The sequence below is a fragment of the Arachis stenosperma genome, chromosome 2 (genome assembly GCF_014773155.1).
Source record: "Arachis stenosperma cultivar V10309 chromosome 2, arast.V10309.gnm1.PFL2, whole genome shotgun sequence".
Taxonomy (NCBI): Eukaryota; Viridiplantae; Streptophyta; class Magnoliopsida; order Fabales; family Fabaceae; genus Arachis; species Arachis stenosperma.
In genome coordinates this window covers 88520927-88533025 of record NC_080378.1, presented here as the reverse complement: position 1 = coordinate 88533025, position 12099 = coordinate 88520927, and the positions used below count along the sequence as shown (strand labels likewise).

The following is a 12099-nucleotide window of genomic DNA, read 5'->3' as shown; positions in this document are numbered from 1 at the left end:
GTTTTGTGGAGGAAAGTGCATCCCTTGAGGCATCTCAGGGATCTCATGATGAGAGGGGTCTCTTGTGTGCTCCATCCTTTTCTTGGTGATGGGCTTATCCTCATCAATGGTGATGTCTCCCTCTATGTCAACTCCAACTGAATAACAGAGGTGACAAATGAGGTGAGGAAAGGCTAACCTTGCTAAGGTAGAGGACTTATCCGCCACCTTGTAGAGTTCTTGGGCTATGACCTCATGAACTTCCACTTCTTCTCCAATCATGATGCTATGGATCATGATGGCCCGGTCTAGAGTAACTTCGGACCAGTTGCTAGTGGGAATGATTGAGCGTTGGATAAACTCCAACCATCCTCTAGCCACGGGTTTGAGGTCATGCCTTCTCAATTGAACCGGCTTGCCTCTTGAATCTCTCTTCCATTGTGCGCCCTCTTCACATATGATTGTGAGGACTTGGTCCAACCTTTGATCAAAGTTGACCCTTCTTGTGTAAGGATGTTCATCTCCTTGCATCATAGGCAAGTTGAACGCCACCCTCACACTTTCCGGACTAAAATCCAAGTATTTCCCCCGAACCATTGTGAGATAATTCTTTGGATCCGGGTTCACACTTTGATCATGGTTCTTGGTGATCCATGCATTGGCATAGAACTCTTGAACCATCAAGATTCCGACTTGTTGAATGGGGTTGGTAAGCACTTCCCAACCTCTTCTTCGGATCTCATGGTGGATCTCCGCATATTCACCCTTTTTGAGTGAAAAGGGGACCTCGGGGATCACCTTCTTCAAGGCCACAACTTCATAGAAGTGGTCTTGATGCACCCTTGAGATGAATCTATCCATCTCCCATGACTCGGAGGTGGAAGCTTTTGCCTTCCCTTTCCTCTTTCTAGAGGTTTCTCCGGCCTTGGATGCCATAAATGGTTATGGAAAACGAAAAAGCAACGCTTTTACCACACCAAACTTAAAATGTTTGCTCGTCCTCGAGCAAAAGAAGAAAGGAGAGAGTAGAAGAAGAAGAAATGAGGAAGAGGGAGATGGTGGTGTATTCGGCCAAAGAGGGGGAGAAGTGTTGTTTAGGTTGTGTGAAAATGAAGGAGTGAAGAAGGGTATTTATAGGAGAGAGGGGAGATGTTGTTCGGCCATTATGGGTGGGTTTGGGAGGGAAAGTGGTTTGAATTTGAAGGGTGAGGTTGGTGGGGTTCTGTGGGGTCCACAGATCCTGTGGTGTCAAGGAAAAGGCATCCCTGCACCAAATGGCATCAAAATTCACGTTTTGAGCCATTGCTGGCATTAAACGCCGGGCTGGTGCCCATTCCTGGCGTTTAACGCCAGGTTCTTGCCCTTTTCTGGCGTTTAACGCCAGTCTGGTGCCCCTTTCTGGCGTTAAACGCCCAGAATGGTGCCAGACTGGGCGTTAAACGCCCAACTGCTAGGCTTACTGGCGTTTGAACGCCAGCAGCATCTTCCTCCAGGGTGTGCTGTTTTTCTTCCTGTTTTTCATTCTGTTTTTGCTTTTTCAATTAATTTTGTGACTTCTTATGATCATCAACCTACAAAATAAAATAAAATAACAAAAGAAAATATGTAAAATATAATATTGGGTTGCCTCCCAACAAGCGCTTCTTTAATGTCAGTAGCTTGACAGAGGGCTCTCATGGAGCCTCACAGATACTCAGAGCAATGTTGGAACCTCCCAACACCAAACTTAGAGTTTGAATGTGGGGGTGGTGGACGAAATTGTGATTACTATCTTTTGAGCTTTAGTATGATGTTTACTCTTAGGGCACTGTTTATTTTCTTTACTTGAATTCACAACTCCGTTCAACTAACCAGCAAGTGTACTGGGTCGTCCAAGTAATAACCTTACGTGAGTAAGGGTCGAATCCACAGAGATTGTTGGTATGAAGCAAGCTATGGTCACCTTGTAAATCTCAGTTAGGGAGATTAAAGAGTAATTGTGATTATTGGAATAAAATAGAAAATAAATAATAAAAGGGATAGAAATACTTATGCAGATTCATTAGTAGAGGTATCAGTTAAGTATATGCAGATGCTGTATGACTCAAGGACGCCTGCTCTCCTACTGCTTCTACTCAATCCTTCTTACTCCTTTCCATGGCAAGCTTTGTTTAGGGGTTCACCATCAGCTGTGGCTACTTTCAATCCTCTCGGGGAAATATCCTATGCGGCTGTCACTCGCACAGCTAACCAGTCTGGAGGCATCACCCATGGCTGATGGCTACATCCCATCCTCGCAGTGAAAACTAATGCTTACGTACTCTGTCACAGTACGGCTAATCACCGGTTGGTTCCCGCTCCTACTGGAATAGAATCCCTCTTTTGCGTCTGTCACTAACGCCCAGCAGGTTACAAGTTTGAAGCACGTCACAGTCATTCATTACCGGAATCCTACTCGGAATACCACAGACAAGGTGAGACTTTCCGGATTCCCAGGATCCTACTCGGAACACCACAGACAAGGTTGGACTTTCCGGATCCTCATAAATGCCGCCATCTGTCTAGCTTATACCACGAAGATTCTGTTGGGGAATCTAAGAGATACACATTCAAGCTCTTTTGCATGTAGAACGGAAGTGGTTGTCAATCACGCGCGTTCATCAGTGAGAATGATGATGAGGGTTATCTAACTCATCACATTCATCATGTTCTTGGGTACGAATGAATATCTTGGAATAAGAATAAGATAGAGACCGAATAAGAGATAATAGAACTTCATTAATACTTGAGGTACAGCAGAGCTCCACACCCTTAATCTATGGTGTGCAGAAACTCCACCGTTGAAAATACATAAGTGAAAGAGGTCCAGACATGGCCGAATGGCCAGCCCCCCTAAACGTGATCAATAGTCTCTTAGGATGAAGAATAAAACAAAACTGAGACCAAAGATGTCTAATACATTGATAAATCATCCTATTTATACTAGACTAGCTACTAGGGTTTACATGAGTAAGTAAATGATGCATAAATCCACTTCCGGGGCCCACTTGGTGTATGCTTGGGCTGAGCTTGATCAATCCACGAGCTGAGGCTTCTCTTGGAGTTGAATTTCGAGTTGTGATGTGTTTTGGGCGTTCAACTCCGGATCATGACGTTTTTCTGGCGTTTAACTCCAGAAAGGAGCGTGTACTTGGCGTTCAACGCCAAGTTGCGTCGTCATTCTTCGAATAAAGTATGGACTATTATATATTGCTGGAAAGCCCTGGATGTCTACTTTCCAACGCCGTTGAGAGCGCGCCATTTGGAGGTCTGTAGCTCCAGAAAATCTATTTCGAGTGCAGGGAGGTCAGAATCCAACAGCATCAGCAGTCCTTTTGTCAGCCTTTTTCAGAGTTTTGCTCAAATCCCTCAATTTCAGTCAGAATTTACCTGAAATCATAGAAAAACACACAAACTCATAGTAAAGTCCAGAAATGTGAATTTATCATAAAAACTAAGGAAAACATCCCTAAAAGTAGCTTGAACTTACTAAAAACTATCTAAAAACAATGCCAAAAAGCGTATAAATTATCCGCTCATCAGGGGGTTCAACACCAAACTTAGAGTTTGGTTGTGGCCTCCCAACACCAAACTTAGAGTTTGAATGTGGGGGCTCTTCTTGACTCTGATTTGAGAGAAGATCTTCATGCTTCATCTCTATGGTGACAGAGGGATATCCTTGAGCCTTAAACACAAAGGATTCTCCATTCACTTGAATGATCAGTTCACCTCTATCAACATCAATCACAGCCTTTGCTGTGGCTAGAAAAGGTCTGCCAAGGATGATGGTTTCATCCATGCATTTCCCAGTCTCTAGGACTATGAAATCAGTAGGGATATAATGGTCTTCAATCTTAACCAGAACATTCTCTACAAGTCCATAAGCTTGTTTTCTTGAGTTGTCTGCCATCTCTAGTGAGATTTTTGCAGCTTGTACCTCAAAGATCCTTAGCTTCTCCATTACTGAGAGAGGCATGAGGTTTACACTTGACCCTAAGTCACACAGAGCCTTCTTGAAGGTCATGGTGCCTATGGTACAAGGTATGGAAAACTTCCCAGGGTCTTGTCTCTTTTGAGGTAATTTCTGCCTAGACAAGTCATCCAGTTCTTTGGTGAGCAAAGGAGGTTCATCCTTCCAAGTCTCATTTCCAAATAACTTGTCATTTAGCTTCATGATTGCTCCAAGGTATTTAGCAACTTGCTCTTCAGTGACATACTCATCCTCTTCAGAGGAAGAATACTCATCAGAGCTCATAAAAGGCAGAAGTAAGTCCAATGGAATCTCTATGGTCTCATTTTGAGTCTCAGATTTCCATGGTTCCTCATTAGGGAACTCAGTGGAGGTCAGTGCACGCCCATTGAAGCCTTCCTCAGTGGCGTTCACCTCCTCTCCTTCCTCTCCAAATTCGGCCATGTTTATAGCTTTGCACTCTCCTTTTGGATTTTCTTCTGTGTTGCTTGGGAGAGTACTTGGAGGGAGTTCAGTAACTTTCTTGCTCAGCTGTCCCACTTGTGCCTCCAAATTTCTAATGGAGGACCTTGTTTCATTCATGAAACTTTGAGTGGTTTTAATTAGATCAGAGACCATGGTTGCTAAGTCAGAGGGGTTCTGCTTAGGATTCTCTGTCTGTTGCTGAGAAGATGATGGAAAAGGTTTGCCATTGTTAAACCTGTTTCTTCCACCATTATTATTGAAACCTTGTTGAGGTCTCTCTTGATTCTTCCATGAGAGATTTGGGTGATTTCTCCATGAAGAATTATAGGTGTTACCATAGGGTTCTCCTAGGTAATTCACCTCTTCCATTGAAGGGTTCTCAGGATCATAAGCTTCTTCCTCAGATGAAGCATCCTTGGTGCTACTTGGTGCATTTTGCATTCCAGACAGACTTTGAGAAATCAAATTGACTTGTTGAGTCAATATTTTATTCTGAGCCAAAATGGCGTTCAGAGTATCAATCTCAAGAACTCCTTTCTTCTGACTTGTCCCATTGTTCACAGGATTTCTCTCAGAAGTGTACATGAATTGGTTATTTGCAACCATTTTAATGAGCTCTTGAGCTTCTGTAGGCGTCTTCTTCAGATGAAGAGATCCTCCAGCAGAGCTATCCAAGGACATCTTAGATAGTTCAGAGAGACCATCATAGAAAATACCTATGATGCTCCATTCAGAAAGCATGTCAGAAGGACATTTTCTGATCAATTGTTTGTATCTTTCCCAAGCTTCATAGAGGGATTCTCCATCCTTCTGTCTGAAGGTTTGGACTTCCACTCTAAGCTTACTCCATCTTTGTGGTGGAAAGAACTTTGCCAAGAAGGCATTGACTAGCTTTTCCCAAGAGTCCAGGCTTTCTTTAGGTTGAGAGTCCAACCATATTCTAGCTCTGTCTCTTACAGCAAAAGGGAATAGCATCAGTCTATAGACCTCAGGGTCTACCCCATTAGTCTTGACTGTGTCACAGATTTGCAAGAATTCAGCTAAGAACTGATGAGGATCTTCCATTGGAAGTCCATGGAACTTGCAATTCTGTTGCATTAGAGAAACTAATTGAGGTTTAAGCTCAAAGTTGTTTGCTCCAATGGCAGGGATAGAGATGCTTCTCCCATAGAAGTCGGGAGTGGGTGCAGTAAAGTCACCCAGCACCTTCCGTGCATTGTTTGCATTATTGTTGTTTTCGGCTGCCATGTCTTCTTCTTCTTTGAAGAATTCGGTCAGGTCCTCTAAAGAGAGTTGTGCTTTGGCTTCTCTTAGCTTTCTCTTCAAGGTCCTTTCGGGTTCAGGGTCAGCTTCAACAAGAATGCCTTTGTCTCTGCTCCTGCTCATATGAAAGAGAAGAGAACAAGAAAATGTGAAATCCTCTATGTCACAGTATAGAGATTCCTTGAGGTGTCAGAGGAAAAGAGAAATAGAAAGAAGAAGGAGAAGAAGAATTCGAACTTTAATTAGATAAGGTTCGAATTGTGCATTGAGAAGGAGTGGTACTCCATAAATAGAAGGATGTGAGAAGGAGGGAAGTAATTTTTCGAAAATTAATTAGAATATTTTGAAAACATTTTTTTTAAAACACTAATTGATTTTTGAAAATAAGAGTGGAAAAGAAATCAAGTGATTTTTGAAAAAGGATTTGAAATTAGAAGTTAAAAAGATTTGATTGAGAACTTATTTTGAAAAAGATGTGATTGAGAAGATATGATTGAAAAGTTATGCTTTTAAAAAGATGTGATTGAGAAGATATGATTTGAAAACCATTTTAAAAAGATTTGATTTGAAAATAAATGACTTGCCTAACAAGAAAAGATATGATTTAAACATAAAACCTTCCTCAACAGAAAAGGCAAAAAATGTTCAATCAAATCATTAATTGTTAGTAAGTATCTTTGAAAAAGGAAAGAAATTAATTTTGAAAACATTTGATTGAAAAGATTTGATTTGAAAAAGATTTGATTTTGAAAAACTTTGAAAACTTGAAAAAAAAATTGATTTGAAAAACAAAATCTTCCCCCTAGCACCATCCTGGCGTTAAACGCCCAGAATGGTATCCATTCTGGCGTTTAACGCCCAAAATGCACCCTTTTTGGGCGTTAAACGCCCAACCAGGTACCCTGGCTGGCGTTTAAACGCCAGTCTGCCTTCTTCACTGGGCATTTTTGAATGCCCAGCTTTTTCTGTATAATTCCTCTGCAGTATGTTCTGAATCTTCAATTCTCTATTTTATTGACTTGAAAAGACACAAATAAAAAAATATTTTTGGATTTTTAATAATCAAAATGCAACGAGAATCAAATAACAATGCATGCAAGACACCAAACTTAGCAGTTTGTATACTATTGACACTATATGAGACACATAAACACTCAAGTCAAAAGAATTCAAAGATCAGAGTAAGAAATCATCAAGAATTACTTGAAGATCCTTAAGACACATGAATGAATGCATGCAATTGACACCAAACTTAAGATGAGACACTAGACTCAAGCAAGAAACATCAAATATTTTTGGTTTTTATGGTTTTTGTGAATTTTTTTTTTGTGATTTTCGAAAATTAAGTGGAAAAAGATATCAAAATTCTTAATGAGAATTCCAGGAATCAGTGCAATGCTAGTCTAAGACTCCGGTCCAGGAATTAGACATGGCTTCACAGCCAGCCAAGCTTTCAAAGAAAGCTTCGGTCCAAAACACTAGACATGGCCAAAGGCCAGCCAAGCCTTAGCAGATCACTGCTCCAAAAGCAAGATCAACAAGCTCTTGTGATGATAAGTTGAAACCTCGGTCCAATGAAATTAGACATGGCTTTACAGCCAGCCAGATTTCAGCAAATCATCATGAAACTCTAGAATTCAGCTTCAAGAATTTCGAAAAAAATAAATAAATGCCTAATCTAAGCAACAAGATGAACCGTCAGTTGTCCATACACAAGAACAATCCCCGGCAACGGCGCCAAAAACTTGGTGCACGAAATTGTGATCAATACTTTTCAAAACATAAACAATCCCTAGTAATGGCTCCAAAGACTTGGTGCTCAATACCATGGCATAAACACAACTTCGCACAACTAACCAGCAAGTGCACTGGGTCGTCCAAGTAATAAACCTTACGCGAGTAAGGGTCGATCCCACGGAGATTGGTGGTATGAAGCAAGCTATGGTCACCTTGTAAATCTCAGTCAGGCAGACTCAATTGGGTATAGATGATGAATAAAGCATAAAGATAAAGATAGAGATACTTATGTATATCATTGGTGAGAGCTTCAGATAAGCGTATGAAGATGCCTTCCCTTCCGTCTCTCTGCTTTCCTACTGTCTTCATCCAATCCTTCTTACTCCTTTCCATGGCAAGCTTGTGTAGGGTTTCACCGTTGTCAGTGGCTACCTCCCATCCTCTCAGTGAAAATACGTCCCTGATGCTCTGTCACAGCATAGGCTAATCATCTGTCGGTTCTCGGTCCGGCCGGAATAGAATCCAGTGATTCTTTTGCGTCTGTCACTAATGCCCCGCCTTTCGGAGTTTGAAGCACGTCACAGTCATTCAATCATTGAATCCTACTCAGAATACCACAGACAAGGTTAGACCTTCCGGATTCTCTTGAATGCCGCCATCAGTTCTTGCCTATACCACGAAGACTCTGATCTCACGGAATGGATGGCTCGTTTGTCAGGCGAGCACTCGGTTGTCAGGCGATCAACCATGCATCATGCAATCAGAAATCCAAGAGATATTCACTAAGCCTCGAATGCTTGTAGAACAAGAATGGTTGTCAGTCACCTTGTTCATAGGTGAGAATGATGATGAGTGTCACGGATCATCACATTCATCAAGTTGAAGAACAAGTGATATCTTGGACAAAGAACAAGCGGAATTGAATAGAAGAACAATAGTAATTGCATTAATACTCGAGGTACAGCAGAGCTCCACACCTTAATCTATGGTGTGTAGAAACTCCACCGTTGAAAATACATAAGAACAAGGTCTAGGCATGGCCGAATGGCCAGCCTCCCAAATGATCTAAGATAGCATAAAATTAGAAGATAGCTACCCAGATGTCAAATACAATAGTAAAAGGTCCTACTTATAGAAAACTAGTAGCCTAAGGTGTACAAAGATGAGTAAATGACATAAAAATCCACTTCCGGGCCCACTTGGTGTGTGCTTGGGCTGAGCAATGAAGCATTTTCGTGTAGAGACTTGTCTTGGAGTTAAACGCCAGCTTTTATGCCAGTTTGGGCGTTTAACTCCCATTTAGGTGCCAGTTCCGGCGTTTAACGCTGGAATTTCTTGAGGTGACTTTGAACGCCGGTTTGGGCCATCAAATATTGGGCAAAGTATGGACTATCATATATTGCTGGAAAGCCCAGGATGTCTACTTTCCAACGCCGTTGAGAACGCGCCAATTGGGCTTCTGTAGCTCCAGAAAATCCTCTTTCGAGTGCAGGGAGGTCAGAATCCAACAGCATCTGCAGTCCTTTTGAGTCTCTGGATCAGATTTTTGCTCAGATCCCTCAATTTCAGCCAGAAAATACCTGAAATCACAGAAAAACACACAAACTCATAGTAAAGTCCAGAAAAGTGAATTTTAATTAAAAACTAATAAAAATATACTAAAAACTAACTAGATCATACTAAAAACATACTAAAAACAATGCCAAAAAGTGTACAAATTATCCGCTCATCAATGCCCCTTTTGGGCGTTTAACGCCCAGCCAGGTGCCCTGGCTGGCGTTAAACGCCAGAAATCCTTTATCACTGGGTGTTTTTCTGAACGCCCAGGATGCTGCACACCTGGCGTTAAACGCCCAGAATGGTGCCCATTCTGGCGTTTAACGCCCAGAATGGTGCCCATTCTGGCGTTTAACGCCCAAAATGGCACCATTCCTGGCGTTAAACGCCCAGAATGGTACCCATTCTGGCGTTTAACGCCCAAAATGCCCCTTACTGGCATTTTTTCGCCAGTAAGCTCTTTTTCTCTATTTTTTTGAGCTGAATCCTTCTGTAACTCTGTGAATTCCTTCATTTTTGATACTTGCCTCTGTAAGAACTAATCATATAACCTCCTAATGACTGGGTTGCCTTCCAGCAAGCGCTTCTTTACTGTCTTTAGCTGGACCTTTATTGAGAATCACTCAAGTCTCAGTTTTGAGCATTCCTGCTCAAAATTGCTTTCAAGATAATGCTTGATTCTCTGTCCATTAACAATGAACTTTTTGTCAGAATCAATATCCTGAAGCTCAACATATCCATATGGTGACACTCCTGTGATCACATACGGACCCCTCCACCGGGATTTGAGTTTTCCTGGAAACAATTTGAGCCTGGAGTTGAAGAGCAGAACTTTTTGTCCTGGCTCAAAGACTCTGGTTGACAATTTCTTGTCATGCCACTTCTTTGCCTTTTCCTTGTAAATTTTTGCATTTCCTGGAGTTGAAGAGCAGAACTTGTGCGTACGCATGAATATGTGCGAACATACTCAATAGAAGGCTCTTCCCAGCTTGTGCATACTAGTGCACGAAATTGTGATCACTACAACTTCGCACAACTAACCAGCAAGTGCACTGGGTCGTCCAAGTAATACCTTACGTGAGTAAGGGTCGATCCCACGGAGATTGTTGGTATGAAGCAAGCTATGGTCACCTTGTAAATCTCAGTCAGGCAGACTCAAATGGGTATAGTGATAAACGAATAAAGCATAAAGATAAAGATAGAGATACTTATGTATATCATTGATGAGAGCTTCAGATAAGCGTATGAAGATGCCTTCCCTTCCGTCTCTCTGCTTTCCTACAGTCTTCATCCAATCCTTCTTACTCCTTTCCATGGCAAGCTCATGTAGGGTTTCACCGTTGTCAGTGGCTACCTCCCATCCTCTCAGTGAAAATGTTCCTATGCTCTGTCACAGCATATGGCTAATCAGCTGTCGGTTCTCGGTCAGGCCGGAATAAAATCCATCGATTCTTTTGCGTCTGTCACTAACGCCCCGCCTGCTAGGAGTTTGAAGCACGTCACAGTCATTCAATCATTGAATCCTACTCAGAATACCACAGACAAGGTTTAGACCTTCCGGATTCTCTTGAATGCCGCCATCAGTTCTCGCCTATACCACGAAGACTCTGATCTCACGGAATCCAAGAGATATCTACTCAATCTAAAGTAGAACAGGGGTGGTTGTCAGGCACATGTTCATAGTTGAGAATGATGATGAGTGTCACGGATCATCACATTCATCCGGGTTAAGAGCAAGTGATATCTTAGAACGGAAGCAAGCATGATTGAATAAGAAACAGTAGTAATTGCATTAATCCATCAAGACACAGCAGAGCTCCTCACCCCCAACCATGGGGTTTAGAGGCTCATGCTGTAGGAAGTACACAAAGAAACGTGTAAAAGTGTCATGAGGTACAGATACAATGTCAAAAGGTCCTATTAATAGTAAACTAGTATCCTAAGGTTTACAGAAATGAGTAAATGACAGAAAAATCCACTTCCGGGCCCACTTGGTGTGTGCTTGGGCTGAGCAATGAAGCATTTTCGTGTAGAGACCTTTTCTGGAGTTAAACGCCAGCTTTCGTGCCAGTTTGGGCGTTTAACTCCAAGTTTTATGCCAGTTCCAGCGTTTAACGCTGGAATTCCTGAGGGTGATTTGACACGCCGGTTTGGGCCATCAAATCTTGGGCAAAGTATGGACTATCATATATTGCTGGAAAGCCCAGGATGTCTACTTTCCAACGCCATTGAGAGCGCGCCAATTGGGCTTCTGTAGCTCCAGAAAATCCACTTCGAGTGCAGGGAGGTCAGAATCCAACAGCATCTGCAGTCCTTTTCAGTCTCTGAATCAGATTTTTGCTCAGAACCTTCAATTTCAGTCAGAAAATACCTGAAATCACAGAAAAACACACAAACTCATAGTAAAGTCCAGAAAAGTGAATTTTAACTAAAAACTAATAAAAATATACTAAAAACTAACTAAAAGATACTAAAAACATACTAAAAACAATGCCAAAAAGTGTACAAATTATCCGCTCATCACATACACATGATGTTATGCATATGCACAACTTGCAAATTTCACTGGGTATGCGTGCGCACCAGAGTGTGCAAACGCTCTCAGCAGTAGGCATATCCCTCTGTGTGCGTGCACACCATAGTGTGCGTACGTACATTTGCTAAAAATCATAGGGTGTGCGTGTGCACACAGGTGTACGTACGCACAAGTGAAAACATGGCCCCTGCTCAAAGCATGAGCACAACAGCGTGCGTGTGCACACATACCAGAACTCACAATTTCTACAACATCACATAATTCAGAATATTAACACCAACTTCCAACGATCATATATTTTTCTACAAAATTTCGATTTTCACAAAATCTATACCGTTTTAAAGCTCTTTTAATTATCTTTCATTTGATATAAAGTTCAATCCATTTTGAAAACTAAAACTCAAGACATGATCCGCCAAAGTTGACCCAAAATCTATTTTTACCAAAAATCTTAAAAACTCAATTTTTACCAAAACTCTCAATTCAATTCCAATTGCTCTATATCCAAACCAATCCTAGTGCATCTAAATTATATCCACATACTCTCCAATCATTCCACGACCTATCAGCATAT

The 12099-nt window shown here is 41.6% G+C and overlaps 1 non-coding gene across 1 annotated transcript; it reads left to right on the top strand.

Annotated features, from left to right (window-relative positions):
• Positions 1-5167: 5167 nt before the first annotated feature.
• Positions 5168-5275, top strand: LOC130964888 (small nucleolar RNA R71). Its single transcript, XR_009080954.1, has one exon. It is a non-coding gene; the product is annotated as a small nucleolar RNA R71 (small nucleolar RNA).
• The last annotated feature ends 6824 nt before the right edge of the window (positions 5276-12099 follow it).